This window comes from Zingiber officinale, chromosome 9B, assembly GCF_018446385.1.
Source record: "Zingiber officinale cultivar Zhangliang chromosome 9B, Zo_v1.1, whole genome shotgun sequence".
Classification (NCBI taxonomy): Eukaryota; Viridiplantae; Streptophyta; class Magnoliopsida; order Zingiberales; family Zingiberaceae; genus Zingiber; species Zingiber officinale.
In genome coordinates, this window is record NC_056003.1 from 45,496,254 (window position 1) to 45,509,549 (window position 13,296).

The window sequence follows — 13,296 nt, forward strand, 5'->3', positions numbered from 1 at the left end:
TTTTCAGTGCTGCCCTCCTCGGGATCCACCGTTTGGTGATCCCTACTCACATATCACACTTGATACGATCTATTTGTATTTTTTTGGGGGTCAATGTGTACCAATTGTGACCCTATTTAGATCAGTTACTCTCAGAGTCCATGACTATGTCCTCTATCATGTTCTACTTACATGCATTTTACCTCTGACCACTCGCGACGTAGCGATGATGCGTCATTTTCATTTTTTTTCCTTTATGCATTATGTCATAGATTAGATATAGACATTAGTTTGCATATATTTTAGATCATCCTCTATTTGGCTAGTATTACCACTAGTCAGCGGGTCCACATGTCATATTGTTATATTTTGACTGCATTCATTGCCTCATTGGACGTTGATGTCACTATAGGTGATGTTAGAACCCTAAATGAGTTTGAGATGGTAGGTCCTAGGAACTTCTCCTTAGGGGGTGTACATATAGATGATGAGGTTGTCCTGTCTTGGAGGAGGGCGGCCCAGCACTAGCCCGATCCAGCTGCCTTGTTCCAGCTTGATCTTGAGGCCCAGGATTAGCCTGATCCAGCTCTAGACAAGGAGGCAGAGTTAGATGCGTACGTTGCTAATCTCTTTGAGGCACCGAAACCTCTAGTTCCTCGAACGTTAGATGATCGAGTTACCATACTTGAGGCTGCCATGATGGGTCTTCCACAAGAGGTCTCCGATCTTCGATGGGACATGTCCAGTTCTCGAGAGGAGAACCAGACTCATCATACTGAGTTGATGGATTTCTTACGATCTTGGGGTTCCGTCCCATCTTCCTCATCCTCGTAGTAGTGTAGTCCTTGACAGTTATTATTCGTGTTTGCTCGTAGTTGACTTGATATGACTTTACTTTCACTTCAGTTACTAGTATTTCATTTTCCTTTAGCCAGTTTCACTTTAGTGATTTGCCTTGCTATTGCTTTATACATAATGTTTTATCTCACTATGTTATCAGATTAAGGGGAGGATTTATTTAAATAATTTAAAAATGATTTCATTTTTTTTACTTTAAAACATCTTTCTTGCTTTGAAAATTTTCCTTATTTTTTTTGGAACTACTTTCAAAATTAGTCTTATATAGTTATATTTTTCAAAGTACTTTGGATATTTGAAGAAAAATATTTATCTCTTTGAAAAGTACTTTTAGAAAATTTGGAAAAGTTATTCTGTGGAAAAAATTACTCTTAAAATAGTAGAAAAATTATTTTAAAGAATTTTTTATTATCTTTTATCTTAAAAATCCTTATTAGAAAGTTTTTTTTGCAGTTACTTTGCAAATAGTTTCCTACAAAAATATTAAAGCATTAGAAATCATTTTCCTAATTTTCCTTAAGAAAATTTTTTAAAAATAACTTTGTACTTTTTTTCTTAAAGAAGTTTTACAAAGATTCACTTCAAAAATATTCTTAAAAATAATTCCTTAGAAGTTTTGTTTTAAACTTTCTTTTGAAAATCTTACAAAACTTTAAACCTTTTTGAAAAACAGCGGTACTATATGTTGAAAAGTTATTACTTTTAACATATTTTAAAAACATTACTTGCAAAATTTCTCAAAATATTTATTCCTCCCTTAAAAGAACATGAACTTCCATTTAACACCATTTTACAAAATTGTTTAATGTAATTGGTATTCAAAATTCATTACATTGCCATATTTCTTTGAAACTTGCTTGAAGACCTAAGTTTACAATGACTTCTTACTTATATTTTTTTTTACATTATTTTTTGATGTATGCCAAAAGGGGAGGATAGTGGGTTAAGTTAGAAAATTGAACTCTCTTTAAACATTTTTATGGTTTATTAGTTTATTGTATTTTTTTCTAACTTTAACCCGGATTATCATTACATCAAAAAGAGAGATTGTTAGTGTATGTTGTACTAACAGTTTGATTTTGATATATGATAAATAGGTTAAAGTTAGATGAGTTATTTATCTAACATTTTTATCAAGTGTGCAGGAGTTGATTGGTCTGAAGGACCTGATATCAAACTGAAATCCAGCCAAGACTGCGGGGCTCGATAGTTGGTGGGAAATCTAGCTAGGTCTGCAGAGCCCGATAACTAGTGTGAAGTCCAGATAGGTCTGCGGGGCCCAATATCTGACGGGAAGTCCTGTTGGGTCTGCGGGACCTGACAAACGACCGAAGTCCAGTTGGGTCTGCGGACCTGATAACTGGCGGGAAGACCTAGTGGGTCAGAGGGAAGTCAAGTGATTACAAGTGGTAAGTGAAGGTAAGTAACTAGAGGAAAGATCCAGTGAGGATGTGTTCCCCATTGAGGGAACTATAGGCGTCAGTCCAGTTTAGGCCCATTTTGAAAACCTAAGCTGAGACCTTGACTAGATCTTGGTATCGGGGAGATAGAGTTTAATTACTACTCATATTTTATTTTATTGTGCTAACTTTATTTTGTAGGGAAAAATCTAATTTTTGGTTGCCCAGGACTAACCTTTTCTGCAAGGGAAAGTTGCTAAAGAAAAGGAGTCCGGGCGCCCAGAAGGAGTCCAAGCCCCCCGAAGGAGTCCGGGCGGCCGGAGCTAGTCCGGGCGCCCCGAAGTAGTCTAGGCACCCGAAGTTGGTCCAAGCACCCAGACCAAGCCCAGAAATTTGTCCAGAGAATGCCTATTTGTTGAACCTAAAGCTAAACCTAAATCTAACATAAGTTAAAAACAAACCCTAAAATTGATCTAATACATCTCACAAAATTATAGAATTCCCTGATTGAAAACATAGATCGAGTGAGATGACTAAGGACCTAAATGAAATAAATTAAATTAATTGAATTAAAATAAAATCAATTTAATTTAAATTAAATTAAATTAAGTTAAATTAAATTAATTAATTAAATCAATTAAATTAACATGTTAAATTAAACTTAAAGTTTTTTAACTTAAAAATCATTTTAAAAATTAAACTTAATTTTTTTTTAAAATCCATTTTAAAAATAAAACTTAATTTTTTTAACTTAAAATCTATTTTAAAAATAAAATTATTATTTTTAACTTAAAAACTATTTTAAAAATTAAACTAAATTTTTTTTAACTTAAAAATTAATTTAAAATTAAACTTAATTTTTTTCAAACTTAAAAATTATTTTTAAAAATTAAACTTAATTTTTTTTTTCAAACTTAAAAATTATTTAAAAAATTAAACTTAATATTTTTAAAATTTTAATTTTTTAACTTAAAATTTTTTTTTTAAAATAAAATAAACTTAAATTTTTTTAACTTTAAAATTATTTTAAAAATTAAATTAATTTTTTTTTAAAAAATTAAATTAAAATTTTTTTAAAAAATTAAATTCAAATTTTTTAACTTAAAATTTATTTTAAAAATTAAACTTAATTTTTTTTAACTAAAAAATTATTTTAAAAAATTAAACTTAAATTTTTTAACTTAAAATTTATTTTAAAAATTAAATATAAATTTTTTAACATAATAATTATTTTTAAAAATATTAAACTTAAATTTTTTTTAAAACTTAAAAATTATTTTACAAAATTAAACTTAAATTTTTTTAACTTAAAAATTATTTTAAAAAATTAAACTTAAATTTTCAAACTTGAAAATTATTTTAAAAATTAAACTTAATTTTTTTAACTTAAAATTTATTTTAAAAATTAAACTTAATTTTTTTACTTAAAAATTATTTTAAAAAATTAAACTTAAATTTTTTTTAAACTTAAAAATTATTTTCAAACTTAAAAATTATTTTAAAAAATTAAACTTAAATATATCCTGCGATGGCTCCTCGGTAAAATTCTTGTTCTCTGTTTTAATTCTTTTAAAAAAGTTGTTGCATATTTGTTCTTTTAAATAGTATACTATTGCTTCCTAATTTATGAAACATTCTAAATCTGGTGCTGGACCCTCCACTGCTAGCATTGACCCTAGGTTTCCCACTGATGAGCTTAGGATTAAGTTTGAGTCGACCATTTATGTCACGCCCCCAAAAGGAGACCGTACCGAAAAATTTCGGCAGCATCTCCCCTGTACGGGTGACAATCTGAAACATACATACATACAATATACATCAGCCACATACGGCTGGAATATATCTACACAACCACGCAGTTATATAACCAGCCCACTCGGCTGGAATAGAAATAAACACAACCACGCAGTTATATAAATATATGAATCAGCCCACACGGCTGTACTAAAATCAACACAGCGGAAATCACAAACAACGATCACAAAACATAAAGTAACTAACTGCGAGCCGGCTCGGCTTGACACAATAATATCAAACCCAATACAAGACAATACAAATACATAAACAATTACAAAATCCAAATTACAAATAACGTAAAAAATACCAAAATCGTAAGGTCGTCCTCGAATGTGACGTGGGACTGGCGGACTGGCTCTCCAGGCGACTCCATAAATCCTTTACCTGCTACCTGGTGAAATTACCAATATACGGGGTGGTGAGTATAAAGACTCAGCGAGTAATAGTCAGATAGTGCATGAGTATAGTAAAGAACTAGAGATACAAAGGTATACAGTCTCGTAAAGAAATAGCAGATACTACAGTGATATCATAATAAGTGTCCATACCTGAAACCATATCCTAGGCTAGTAAGGGAAGGTAGATGTAGCAAAGTCCTGCTACAGTACTGCTCATAACTACATGGTATCATGTGAGGTATATACAGGTCAATGGTAAGTAAGCCAGTGTCTAAACACATATCACAGGTATAAATCTCAACCTATGTAAGCATAATAGCATAAATAAACAACAACAGCATAAGCTAGTAATAGCAGCATGGATAAGCAACAACAGCATAAGTAAACAACCAGCAGATATAATAATAACAGCGTATGCACGGATGGTCACCCCGCCCACCTCTCTGCACCACGACCCCTGTATGGTCGAGAGGCCGGATCGATGACAACTGTACGACACTCCAGCCGCCACTATTCTCGAGTGACCGAGTGGACAGTTGCATAGTAGCTGAATAGCTACGTCTGCGACGGGGGTCCCTGCTGCCCGCGACTCCAGCCGCCACTACCCATGAGTGGCCGAGTGTGGCATGACAGGACAAGCGGCGCGCTCCAGCCGCCACTACCCATGAGTGGCCGAGCGTGCGGCCCTGGCCAATGACCCTCTCAACCACAAGGGAGACATGGTCGCCGGCATGCATGTAATGACATGATGCGAATAATGCAACAGTCATCATATATATATAAACAGAAAACAGGTATGCTACATGAAGCCAGCATGCTCAGTAAGGTGTGTAAATAAACAGCAATCAAAGCAGGTAAACATGGTATCAGGTGTCCATATATCCAATACCTACTATCTAATGTCTGGTATCTGGTACCCAATACCTAGTACTATAGTATCTGCTAAATATCATGAATAGCAACGAGAGACTGTATAGATACAGAAACGAGTAGCTCAAAGCTTGAGTGGAAGTATCAAACGCAGGACAAATAAGAGTGGAGTCAAGATAAACATAGTAGCCAACTAAACATATAGCTCATGCACTAAGATCAATGTGCTAAAGAGATAGAGCAAGAAATACCCGCCTTTAATCTGTCGATCATGATAAAATAAATCAATCCCACGTCGAGACGCTCGCCTCGAATAAAGTCCTGCGATCACAATATATATTTAGCTAATTACATAAGTAGCAAATAGCTAAATAAACTCCCCAATCTAATTAGGAAAACCCTAATCGAAATAATTAACCTAATCCCTTAATTCAATTAGGTTTAACTAAATCCACAATCTTTTACTTCAATTCAAATAACCACAAACTCCAACAATCCTCAATCAACTCAATCATTTCCTAGTCGAATTCACATCCCAATTAATTCTTTAATCTAATTCATTACATAATGTAATCAATTTATAGCACAACTTACCCAATTTCATTACACTCCATTGTTAGCATGCGATCCGAGCAACCCACTGCATTTCCATCTCCTACTAACCTAACAACCAAATCACATAAATCTATCCATTACCCTATAATAAAATACAAGATCAACTCTTAACCTTACCTTAGTTCCATGTCAACAACCCATTCTCCAATGGTTCACTGCCCGGCAACAATTCCTTGCAACAGGTGGCCAACGCCAGTGTAGATAGCAACAACAAGATTCAACAGATCCCCTAGTGATACCTGCTGCCAAGAACGACCAATAGAGCTCCTACAGAGCCTACATCCATTGCCATCACACAATTCAACATAATACGAATCATGTCCAAAACCTAAAGCCACAGATCTACCATTAGAGCTATAGAGTCCTTACCTTCTCGTCTCCGGATGAAGCACAGTAGCTGGAAATTTGCGACCGAGGCTGCTACCAGGGATCACTGCCAGAACAATTCTTAAATCAACATATGCTTGCAGCCGGGCTTCACATCACAGCCTCCCTAGCTAAAGGAAACCCTAATCTGAGCCATTCTCACCTCACATATCTTGATGCCGGAACCCTCAGCGTCTCCGGTGCCCGCCTCTCCCCTCCCGGCCGAGAATCCTTTGCGAGGAGCTGCGTTTCAACGAAGGATGCCACCGAGGAGATCTCCAATCAGGCGTGGGGGAGACCGGAGGCTGCTTCGGTATCCAGAGGTGTCAGCGGCTGCTCCTTTTGTCGGCAACGAAGACAAGATGAAGAGGCGTTCCCAGCAAGAGGGACGGAGGAGAAGAGGAAGGTCGAGTGGCGGAGATGAGGAACGGTGGAGGAGAAGACCTCCATCGGCAATGAACTCGCAAGCGGCTGGCGATCGGGCAGGGAGAATCGCGAGAGGAAGAGGGGCGGCGATGGTGTCGGCGATGAGGGAAGGCTTTAGGGCACGGGTTAGGAATGGGTGGGGTTTTTAAATTTAAACTTAGGTTTAGATAAATCAAAACCTAAGTTTATTCCTCAATCAACTCCCACTTAATTGGGACCCTAAAGAGGCTTTCCCGTAGCTCAATAATTGATCCCCTTAAAATACGTCATACGAGCTCCGATTAAACCCCAGAAAATTCCTAAAAATTCCTGAAAAATCCAATAAGATTATTTTTCCAATAACCTTATTATTTAATTATTATCTGGGCACCGTATTTTACAATTTATATGGCCATTAGGACTAAATGTGTAGATAGAGCGTTCTTTTTACTCTCTTGCGTTCTAGTTATAGAGGTTATAAACCACTATAACTTGCGGAACCTTGTTGACTGTACTAGACCAGTAAACATAAATTTGTGTGTCGAATTTTATAACAACCTAGTGAAAGTAAACGACCTTACCTTTACTACTAGGGCAGCTGGCACCGATATCATGCTATCCCCTACTACCATCCGGGACTTTTTGGAGTTACGGCCATCTACCTATCTCTTTCAGTGCTATCCTCCCAGGGATCTACCATTTGGAGATTCCTACTCGCATATTACTCTTGATACGATTTATTCGTATTTTTTTGGGGGTGAACGAGTACCCACTGTGACCCAGTTTAGGTCAGTTGCCCTTCGAGTCTAGGACTACGCCCTTTATAGGGTCTTAGTCTTTTGCATTCTACCACTGAGCACTCGCGACATCGCGGTGATGCGACCATTCCACTCTTTTCTTCTCTATGCCCTGTGTCATAGGTTAGATATTGACATCAGCCTACATATCTTTTCCACCATTATCTACTCGGCCGGATACGTGACTAGTGGGTGAGTTCACATGCCCTACTGTCACATTCTGACAGCATATATGTCCTCTTTGGACATTTATGTCACCAGAGGTGACATCCGCCCTATGATCGAGTTTGACGTTATAGGAGATAGGAATTTTTCCCTAGCTGGTGTCCATATAGATGGTGATGGTATCATGTCTTGGCAGAGGGAGGCACAGCACCAACCCGACCCAGATGCCCAGCAAGAGGAGGCATAGCAGGATGAGTTTTTTCTCGCACTGTTTCCTGACGAGGCCGCTCCTGCCCCAGCACCAGCTAGAGCCCCACGTTCCGCTCCTCGCACTCTAGCCGATCGAGTATCCGGACTAGAGAGAGCTATGTCGAGCCTCCAGCAGGAGTCCTCCGAGTTTCACCGAGACATACGACGAGAGGTCTCCGACCTACGACGAGAGGTGCGACAAGAGGTCTCCGATCTACGACGAGATGTGTGGCAGGAGATCTCCGACCTACGACGAGACCTACGAGAGGATGACTGGACCCGACATACTGAGCTGTTGGCACTACTTCATTCTCTGGTTTCCAGACCACCTCCTTCATCATCTCAGTAGTTGTGTTTGTTATATAGTTCTGTTATGACTCTATTACAGCTCTTGTAGTACATCTTGATCTATTGATTATCATTCCAGATTTGATTGGTTCTGCTTTAATTTAATAGATTATGATCATTAAAATTTAAACTACTTTCAAAATAAGTGTTTTAAATCCTAGGCTAAAACTGTTTATTTTGCAAAACTTTACTATTTGTAGAATTTCAAAAAGATTTTTAGCCTTAGACTGTTGGTGCGGGAAGCATCCGACGATCGAACTCGTGTTTTGATAACGGCAAAGAATTCAAAGTTAAGATGTTTGTTAGTCTAACAAGTCTACTTGAGGATTTCAGGAAAGTCCTAGCTGCGGTTAGGCAAAGGGAAAACCCTAGGGGGCGGTAACCCTAGGTCATAGGGGGTGGTAACCCTATGCGGAAAGTCTTGGCAGGTCGAGGGCTTCAGGCAAAAGTCCTAGGGGGTGGTAACCCTAGGTGAAAAGTCCTGGTGTCGCGAACCAGGTGAAAGACTGGACTAGCCGGGGAAGCGGATGTCCAGCAGAAAGTCCGGAAGCATCGGGTGCTGAGCAAAAGTCCAGTCGATCTGGAGGATCGGCTGGCAACAGGTAAAACTCCTGAGTGGAGTAGGTGAGGACGCGTTCCCCGCAGAGGGAACAGTAGGCGTCGGGTCGACCTAGGGTTTCCGGCTGGAAATCCAAAGTCAGACTCGGACAGTCCGAAGACTGTCGTTTATTCCTTGCCATGTTTTATCATATTCTAACACTGTCTTGCAGAGTATTTTACTCGGACTAACCTTTGTTTGCAGGTGAGAAACCTGCTGAAAAAAGAGTGTCCGGGCGCCCGGAATGGATCTGGGCGCCCGGAGGTCCGGGCGCCCGGGACCAAAGTTTATCCCCTGCGCGACTTCGCCACGTGGAGCATCCTGGTTGGTTGGCCACGTCACACTCCAGGCGCCTGGAAGGGATCCAGGCGCCCGGAACCGCATATAAAAGAAGGATTGAGGTGCAGCTTCAAACAGAACTTTGAAAAGCGATCTTCTGCAACGTGCTGCGAATACGACCATCCTGAAGTGCTGCAAGTACACCCCGACGGCCCGAGCTCAGTCTTTTTGATTCTACATTGTTGTTGGTATATTTTATTATTGTACTTGCAATCTGTAACTATTTAACGGATTTATAGTTGTTGCCCACCAAAAGCGATCAAGGATCGCGGGCCTTCGAGTAGGAGTCGCCTTAGACTCCGAACGAAGTAACTCTTTCGTGTTTGTGTCTCTTTACTTAATTTCCGCTGCATTAACTCTTACGTTTTTACGATTCCGATAATCGAACGATTTTAGCCACGAGCGCTATTCACCCCCCCCTCTAGCGCGGTCTCGATCCAACAATTGGTATCAGAGCGGGGTCGTTTTGAATTGGTGCAACCACCTTTCAAAACAAATTTTTTCCGTGGTATTTTTTTTTTAAAAAAAGGGGTCAATTAACATTTAGCTTTATAGCTATATTTTAATTCTTTTATCGAATCGTTTTTTGCTCAAAGTTGGTCAATACCACTTGAGCTCGTTTTTCTGCCTCCAGCACTACTAATCCAAGACTCAGTCTTGGAATAGATCTTCGTGTTTTTGCACTTTTTCAGATCAAAATGTCTCAACAAGAGGGGTTCAGTACTGTTCGTCCCCCATTATTCTCCGGAGATGATTTCGGTTACTGGAAGGGAAGAATGGAGACGTATCTGAAGATTCAGTTCGAAACATGGATGATCACTAAGACGGGACTTCAGCTACCATCCGATGACGACGCCAAACCGACTCCCTGCGAGAAGTGGGACGCCTCTCTAATCAAAAAGGTGGAAGCCGACGCCAAAGCTACCTGCACCCTCCAGTGCGGCCTTACCAAGGAAGAGCTCAACAGGGTCGGCCCATTCACCTCCGCAAAGGAGCTCTGGGAAAAGCTAATCGAACTCCACGAAGGCATTGACGACACCAAGGTAAGTAAAAGAGATCTTCTACTTAATAAGTTATATAATCTAAAAATGCAGGAAGGCGAGACGGCGAGTTCTGTACATGCGAGAATCCAAGACATCCTCAACTCTCTTCACGGAATCGGGCAGAAGATAGAGAATCGGGACGTCATAAGGTATGCTTTAAACTCATTTCCAAGGAATACATTGTGGGCATCAATGGTAGATGCCTACAAAGTCTCTAAGGATTTGTCCTCCTTAAAATTAGACGAATTATTTAGTGAGTTTGAACTCCATGAACAAACTAATGCACAGCCATCCGAGAAAGGGATTGCTTTGGTTGCAGGAACGAGTCGAACACGGGAATCAAGAGGACGGCGAAAAGTTGAATCGGAATCAGAAGACGAACCCGATTCAGAAGATTCAGAAGATGAACTGGCCAGCGAATTTGTGAATCTTGTAAAGAAACTCTACAAGAAGAAGAAGGGCTTCAACAAGAAAGATCTAAAGAAGGCAGTTCAATCCAAGGAGGCTCAACAGAACTCAAAGACAAAGTTCGAAGTCACTTGCTACGGGTGCAACCAAAAGGGGCATATAAAAGCCAACTGCCCCAATCAAAAGGAAGCCAAGAAGCAAAGAAGAAGGAAAGTCCTAAAGGCAACCTGGGACGAATCTTCTTCGGAGGACGAAGACGACGAACTCGACCAAACGAGTTTACTCGCATTGATGGCCCGGGACCAGATCAGCGAGTCAGAAGCGGACTCCGAGCAAAGCCACGGATCCGCATCCGTTTCCGAAGGGCCAGACTCCGCTGTAAGTATTTCTAGGCTTAATAATTTAGTCAATTATTTACTTCGCAAATTAGCCAAGTCAAATTTGAAAATTAAGTCACTTTTAAAAGAGGTAACCATTCTTAAAGAAGTAACTAAATCAAAACCTTTAACTGAAGATTCAACTCAAGTACAACAACTTGAGAAAAAAAATTTAAATCTGAAAAATCAGTTAAAAGATTTAAAAACTACTTTAGAAAAATTCTCTCTGGGCTCCAAGAATTTGGATCTAATTCTTGGGACACAAAGAGCCGTCTACAATAGAACTGGGTTAGGATATAAAAAGAAATATAAATCCTATTTATCCTTAATAAACAAACAAAGTAGTAAATCAGTCCAACCATGGGTCCCCAAGTCCAAATTCTTCAATCAAATTGAACTTGGCCAATACTGGGTTCCGAAGGATCAAATATACTACCTCGACAGACCATATCGAGGCCGTGATCCAGGGAAAGCTAAAATAAAAACGATCTTAATTTAAAAATTCGAAATTAAATTAAAAATCTAAAAAAAAATAAATTAAAAACCAAATTCAAAATTCAAAATTCGAAATTAAATTAAAAATCAAATTCAAAATTCGAAATTAAATTTAAAAAAAAAACTAAAGTTAAAAATCAAATTCATAATTTAAAAATTCAAAATTAAATTAAAAATCTAAAATTAAAAATCAAATTCATAATTTAAAAATTCGAAATTAAATTAAAATTAAAAACCAAATTCAAAATTCAAAATTCGAAATTAAATTAAAATTCAAAATTCAAAATTCAAAATTAAATTAAAAAATCAAATTCAAAATTTAAAATTCGAAATTAAATTAAAAAACTAAAATTAAAAATCAAATTCAAAATTCAACAAATCGAAATTGTGAAAAGTAGATGGAGGATCCAAACTAGCTGGTACCTCCAACTGAACTACCCGACAGGGTAACTGAACCTAATTTACCCGGAATGGGTAAAACAAGAGTAGACTACCCGGTAGGGTAATTAAGGATAGATTAAAAAGGGTTAGATTTAACTTGAAAGACAGTACTGGTGAAATTTTTTGATGATAGTACGTTAGGGAAACTTGGGCATCGCATGTCTAGGAAGATATGGCTTCGACCTGGTGCATTTGGCCAAGTGGAACTGACCGAAGCTACCCTTAAATGGATCCTAACTAGTTAGACCAAGGGTTAGTATTAAGTTCAGTGGGTAGGACTATTTGGGAAACCTCGAAGGCATGGTTACTTTCATGAGTTCCTTGTGACTCACCATAGCCCAGAAGTTTATCCAAAGAATGTCTACTTGTTAAACCCAAAGCTAAACCTGAATCTAACACAAAGTTAAACTAAACTTGTAAATTGAACCTCAATTCATCTCACATCAATTATAGGATTCCCTGATTGACGATGTAGATCGGGTGAGATGACTAAGGAATAAAATTATCTTTACAAACAAATTTCAAAATTATTTAAAAATCTTTTTCAAAATTATTTAAAAATCATTTCAAAATTATTTAAAAATCTTTTCAAAATCATTTCAAAATTATTTAAAAAACTTTTTCAAAATCATTTCAAAATTAATTTCAAAATTACTTAAAAATCTTTTCAAAATTAATTTCAAAATTACTTAAAAATCTTTTCAAAATTACTTAAAAATCTTTTTCAAAACCATTTCAAAATTATTTAAAAATTTCAAAATTATTTAAAAATCTTTACAAAAATCAATTTCAAATTTATTTAAAAATCTTTTCAAAATCTTTACAAAAATCAATTTCAAAATTATTTAAAAAATCTTTTCAAAATCTTTACAAAAATCAGTTTCAAAATTATTTAAAAAATCTTTTCAAAATCTTTTCAAAAATCAATTTCAAAATTATTTAAAAATCTTTACAAAAATCAATTTCAAAATTATTTAAAAAATCTTTTCAAAATCTTTACAAAAATCAGTTTCAAAATTTAAAAAATCTTTTCAAAATCTTTTCAAAAATCAATTTCAAAATTGTTTAAAAATCTTTTCAAAATCTTTACAAAAATCAATTTCAAAATTGTTTTAAAAAAAAATCTTTTCAAAATCTTTACAAAAATCAATTTCAAAATTATTTAAACTTTTTTCAAAATTATTTGAATTAATTCTCAATTAAAGATGGTTAAGAATCAATTTTAGCATCTTTAATCATACTTGCATTAAGATTAATTAAAGCTTAAGAAAACCACGGTCAAAAACCGAGGGCAGGCGCCCCCGGTATTCAGACCCCGGGCGCCCGCAGAGATCCCGGGCGCCCCGCC